The sequence below is a fragment of the Oreochromis aureus genome, linkage group 3 (genome assembly GCF_013358895.1).
Source record: "Oreochromis aureus strain Israel breed Guangdong linkage group 3, ZZ_aureus, whole genome shotgun sequence".
Taxonomy (NCBI): domain Eukaryota; kingdom Metazoa; phylum Chordata; class Actinopteri; order Cichliformes; family Cichlidae; genus Oreochromis; species Oreochromis aureus.
The window spans coordinates 1,866,270-1,872,269 of NC_052944.1; the positions used below are offsets into that span (position 1 = coordinate 1,866,270).

Consider the following 6,000-nt stretch of genomic DNA (forward strand, 5'->3'; position numbering starts at 1 on the left):
CTCTTTCCAGAGATTTTACCTCCTGTCTGGAAAGTTTTGGGCTTCTACAGTACATAAAATTTCCTACCCATTCCAAAGGTCATATCCTGGATTTGGTCTGTTGTTCTGGCATTACCCCCACCCACTGTAAAGCCACATTGTTTCCCCAGTCTGATCATATGTTTATTTCTTTTGATGCAAACATAAACGCTTCCAAAACCTGTATCTCTCGTAATATCACTTTTAGGAAAATTAGTAATATCAACCCAGCTGTTTTTTCATCTGCCGTCCTTGATCTTCCATCTATCCACTGCTCCTCAACCCCACATGAACTCGTTTGTCATTATAATGTCAACCTTCATAACCTTCTTAACATATTTGCTCCCCTTAAACATCAAACTGTCTCATTTTCCTGTTCAGCTCCATGGTTTACCTCCGACCTGCGTCACCTTAAAGCTAAAGGACGCCAACTCGAACGTCTATTCAAGAAAACCGGACTTACCGTACATAAAGAAATGCACAATGATCATGTTTTGTTTTATAAGGACTGCATTGCCTCAGCCAAATCTGCTTACTACTCTGGTTTAATTAGTTCTAATGATGGTAACTCCAGGTCGCTCTATTCATTGTTCAGTAAAATTACAACACCTCCAGACACATTCCCCTCCCACATGTATTCTGTTGATTTTTGCAACTCTCTTATCTCTTTTTTCACTTGTAAAATCTCAGACATTCACCGTCAACTTAACTCTTTAGGAGCTCCTGACTCTGAAGTAGACTTCCTGGTTCGTCCATTGTCTTCCTGTCACTTATTTTCAAGCTTTACTCTTCCCTCCATGACTGACGTATCTAATCTCATTAAAAAATCTAAGTCATCCACCTGTCAACTTGACCCTCTCCCTACTGTGTTAGTTAAAGCCTGTCTTCCCTCGTTAGCACCTCTCATAACCAGCATTATTCATTCCTCCCTGAACACTGGAATTGTTCCTGAAGCACTGAAAAAGGCTTCTGTTATCCCAATTCTCAAAAAGCCTGGTGCAGACCCCAATAACTTTGATCATCTTCGCCCTATATCAAATCTCCCCTTTATTTCAAAAATCCTTGAGAAAGTTGTCGCCGCCCAGCTTCATTTACATCTCAATGACCATAATCTCTATGAACAATTTCAATCTGGTTTCCGCCCCAATCATAGCACAGAAACTGCTCTGTTAAGGATTACCAATGACCTTCTGATGGCAGCTGATTCTGGTCTCCTATCCATTCTCATCCTTCTTGATCTTGGTGCGGCGTTCGATACCATTTCTCACAATATTCTCCTGAACCGGTTAGCTTCCATTGGTATTAGTCACACCCCCCTTGCCTGGTTTACCTCCTATCTCTCAGACCGCACTCAGTTTATCCAATTTAAATCCCATTCTTCTACTCTCTTTCCTGTTTCTGCTGGTGTGCCCCAGGGTTCAGTATTAGGGCCTCTTCTATTCATTATCTATATGCTCCCTCTTGGTTATATATTCCCAAAATATAATATAAATTTTCACTGTTATGTCGATGACACCCAGCTCTACCTTTCTTCTAAACCCAATTCATCCCTCCCACCTACCTCCCTCTCAGACTGTCTTATTGAGATTAGATCCTGGTTCTCCTCCAATTTTATCAAACTTAACAGTAATAAAACTGAAGTTTTACTTGTTGGTACAGCCTCTATCTTAACCAAATCCCACAGTTTCTCCATTAACATTGAAAACTCTCCCACCCTTCCCTCCCCTCAGGTTAAGAGTCTGGCTGTCATACTTGATAATACTCTTTCATTCCAGTCTCACATTAATTACATAACCCGGTCTGCTTACTTCCATTTACGTAATATTAACCGACTCCGTCCCTTCCTTACTCCCCATGCTGCTGCCATCCTTGTCCATAGTCTTATTACATCCCGTATTGATTACTGTAATTCCCTCCTATTTGGTCTCCCTAAACGGTCCCTCCATAAACTCCAACTTCTTCAAAATTCTGCAGCTCGGGTCATAACCCGTACTCCGTTAAGTGCTCATATTACCCCAGTTCTTCAGCAGCTTCACTGGTTGCCCATAGAAGCCAGGATAAATTTTAAAATCTTACTTCTTACATACAAGTGTATCCATAAATCTGCTCCTTCATATTTGTGTGACCTGCTCCATATCACCACTGTTTCCCGCTCTCTCAGATCATCATCTGCTATTCATCTTACTGTTCCGTCCTCACACCTTATTACTATGGGGAACAGAGCTTTCAGTCGCTCTGCTCCCGGCTCTGGAAGTCTCTTCCTCCTGCACTAAGAAATATTGACTCCCTCTTCGTATTTAAGTCACAGCTCAAAACACATCTGTTTAAACTGGCTTATTCGCTTCAATGCTGATTTTATCTGTTGTCACACTGTTTTGTAATTTTAACTTATTTTATGTATTTTATGACTACTGTTCCTTTTATTAATTGTATTTTTGTAAGGTGACCTTGGGTTTCTGAAAGGCGCCCTCAAATAAAATGTATTATTATTATTATTATTATTATTACATAATAATAATTTTAATCTGAGGATAAAATGCATGTACTGAACCTGAAAGAAGCTTCAGTGCTCTCAGAAGACTAAAAACATGGCTAAGGTCAACAATGACTCAAATGAGATTAAACAATGCTGATGTATGCCATGTCCACCAGGATAGACTGGACAGTAAAACCAATAGGCCAGCAGTTTATCTCAGTTAACGAGAGGAGAAGGCACGTGTTTGGCTCCTTCACATAGTGGACATTGAGTTGTTGTGTGGGGCACCAGTAGTCCATGTCTGTTGCTGTAACAGTAGTTCATGTTTAGAATGAAAAATCCCAGCTCACTGATCTGATCGTGGCAATAGTGCCTAAAATGTTGCATAATTTTGCTGAGAGATCTTTTACTTTGTGGTAATCTTAGAGGAGTAGTTTTATGGACAAAAAACATCAGGGCCCGTATCCCTAAAGATTCTGAGAATCCTCTCAGAGAGCTCCTAACGTAACCTAAAAATTCCTTGCCAGGAGTTTTAGCTTAGAAGTGATTCCAGAACATTTTCAGTGAACTCTGAGCAAGGAATGGATGGAAAATCCTATCTTAGTGAGGAGGTGTGGTTGACCCAGTTGCTAGGTATGAGTCATCATTTCAAAAGCCGTGATTGGTTGATCCTACAAGTTTGATGGAAATGAGCTTTTGGTGAGAATGAGCAAAGGATGTACCCTCAAATCAATAAACATAATTATACACTCTAATCTTATGCTGACTGTAATTGTAAATAATATTTCACATTCAAGAAAATGAATAGTAAGCTGTAGGGGTTATAGCCCAACATTAGAATCTAAAATATGTGAAAACCTAAACTCATTACACCCTGTTCAAATAATGATTCGTGTCTTATTTGCTCGTATTAATATCCTAGCTGGCATATTTTGTACTTTCACTCCCATATGGACCCCATTGAAAACAAGATGGCCTATCTCAAGGGGCTAATGAAGTAGAAACCACAACGTTACAAGTCCAGTGTGGTCTTAACGAGGGTAACACGGCTCAGCTTCTATCAATGTCTGTGATTGCTGGCTGGTCTATTTATAAAGGCTTGTTAACAAATATCCTACAAACACAGAAAATGGAGAAAAAAAAGGACTATAAGCCGAACTGGACTGAGGAGCAAGGTTTGTTGCTGGCCCAGTTGGTGAACGAACATAAAGGTATGTTACGAGGAAAATTTGGCCCAACTGTCACTAGCCAAGGCAAGAGGCGCGCCTGGGACACAATATCCCAAACAATCAATGCCTCTTTTCCACTGGTGGTGCGGACAGGCGACGATTGTGAGAAAAGGTGGTATGTGCTGCAGTCCAAGGCAAAAGATGAGATTGCAGCACACAAGCGGGAATCCTCACTCACAGGTGAGCAAAATATTGTAGCCTACCACATCTGGCAACTTGCTCCTGCTGGCAAAGTTAATTTACATGCCTAAATACTGTGTTCATTGACTGTTTCTTTCTAGGGGGTGGACCACCTGCAAAGCGGCTGTCCCAGGTGGCCGACACTGTCTTTCAAGTCCTGGGACACTCTGAGGTCAGTGTCACCGGGCTGCCAACAGGCATTGACACATCAATGATGCAGGCCCTTGAAGTGCAGCAAAGGTAGGACACAGGGTTATTCATATCTACAGTGTTCATTCATTGCAGAAGCCATTTCATGTGTTATCCATGCTCATTGTATCAGATTAATTTAATCAAAACAATAATTAAACTAGGCCTATGTATTTCTGTAGCATGGAGCCATCACAAGAACCGGGCCCATCAAGTTTGCCGATGAGATTGCCGCCTGAACCATCTGCAGCTGCTACTCAGGATAGCCCAGCGGATCAAACACCATTCCCATCCGCAGCACCTGCTCCGTCAGCATCCCTGCAGGAGAGCAGATTGCAACTCACAACTGATGTGTTTGAACAACAAAAAAAAGTCCTTTCCCTTCAGGAGGAGTACTACCGCCTTAAAATTGAACACCTAAAAATAAACCATGTACAGATTGTGTTCTGTGTCTTGCATTTAACAATTGCAGGTGATGTGCAGTAAAACTGTGGTAGTTCTTAATACCATCACAAGTTCTCAAAAGACATGGGGCTACATGGGCCTGAAATGTAAATTTGTGAAGTTTGCCTTGTAAGGCAGACCACTCTGGGCTAGGTTCTCCTGTGGAATGTAAATATCTTCCTCACCACCATCCTCATCGTTGTCTTCATCCTCATCGCCATCCTCCAGAGGTTCTGCAATCTGTCTAACCTTGCAAATATTGTGTAATATTGCACAGGCTATGATGACTTTGCTGACTTTTTCAGGCCTCAGCCGCACCTCTCCGTGGAGAACATGAAAGCGCCTCTTAAGCTGGCCTATGCCACGCTCCACCACCGCTCTTGTTGTCTTGTGGGCCCTACAATGGAATACAGAGACCTTTAATTATTTGATGGAAATATTGCACTACTCTAACATATTGCTTGCATTTCATTTCCATGATTTTTGTATTGTTTGGCTTACCTGTTATAGTTTAGTTGGGGCCCTTGGCGTGGCTGGAGGTAAGGTGTAAGGAGCCATGGTTTGCATGGGTAGCCACTGTCCCCTAACAAGTGGCAATTAGCTGGCACATAGCGTCTCTCAAAAAGCTGTCTGATGCCACTCTCGGAGAGCATTCTCGCATCATGTGTGGAGCCTGGCCATTTCACCACAATGTCCACAATCTTACAGGTCGCATTGAACACTATTTGCACATTGATGCTGTGGAAGTTCCTCCTGTTAACAAAGACAGCCTCGTCCTCTGATGGCGCAATTATTCTCACATGTGTTCCATCAATTACACCCACAATGCCAGGGAATCCTGCAATGTCCATAAATGCCCTTTTATGTGTGTGTAAAGTGCGGGCATCCAGCGGGAATGAAACAAATTGTGTCACAATATTAGGTTGTGACAAAGCTGTCAGTGTTTGGGTGATGACTCTGCTGACGGAGGATTGGGACAGACCCAAGTCATCACTGCTGCATTGTTGCATTTTCCTGGTTGCCAAATACCTCAGGGTTGTGATTACTTTCGTCTCCGGTGTAATAGCGTTGTGGCGTCGAGTTGGTGAAGTAATTGCATCTCTAAGGAGCTCCACCACAAACATGATTCCTGCACGATCCAATCTGTAGCGTCTCAATAATTCCCTGCCATCCAGTGTTTGCAGGACATCTCTCCTGCCTCTTCTGTTGGCCATTTTGTGCAGCTGCTTAGGGAACTCCTAAGCTGCTAAAGTCCTCTTCCTGCTCTTAGCAGATCTCGCCTTAGGAGCCCTTTTTTAAGCGCTAGGAATCTTGAGGAATAGCTTTTATATTAACTGGGATTGTCGTGTCACTTTTAGGGGAAATTCTAAGAAAACGTCATGACTCTGAGAATTTTCTTAGAATTTGGCCGCTAGGAGCCACTTTTTGCACAAAGATTCTTTAGGGATACGGGCCCAGGTCATT

At 42.4% G+C, this 6,000-nt stretch overlaps 1 pseudogene; it reads left to right on the forward strand.

Annotated features, from left to right (window-relative positions):
• The window catches only part of LOC120438859, a 62,132-nt pseudogene extending 57,564 nt beyond the window's left edge, over positions 1–4,568 (forward strand).
• The last annotated feature ends 1,432 nt before the right edge of the window (positions 4,569–6,000 follow it).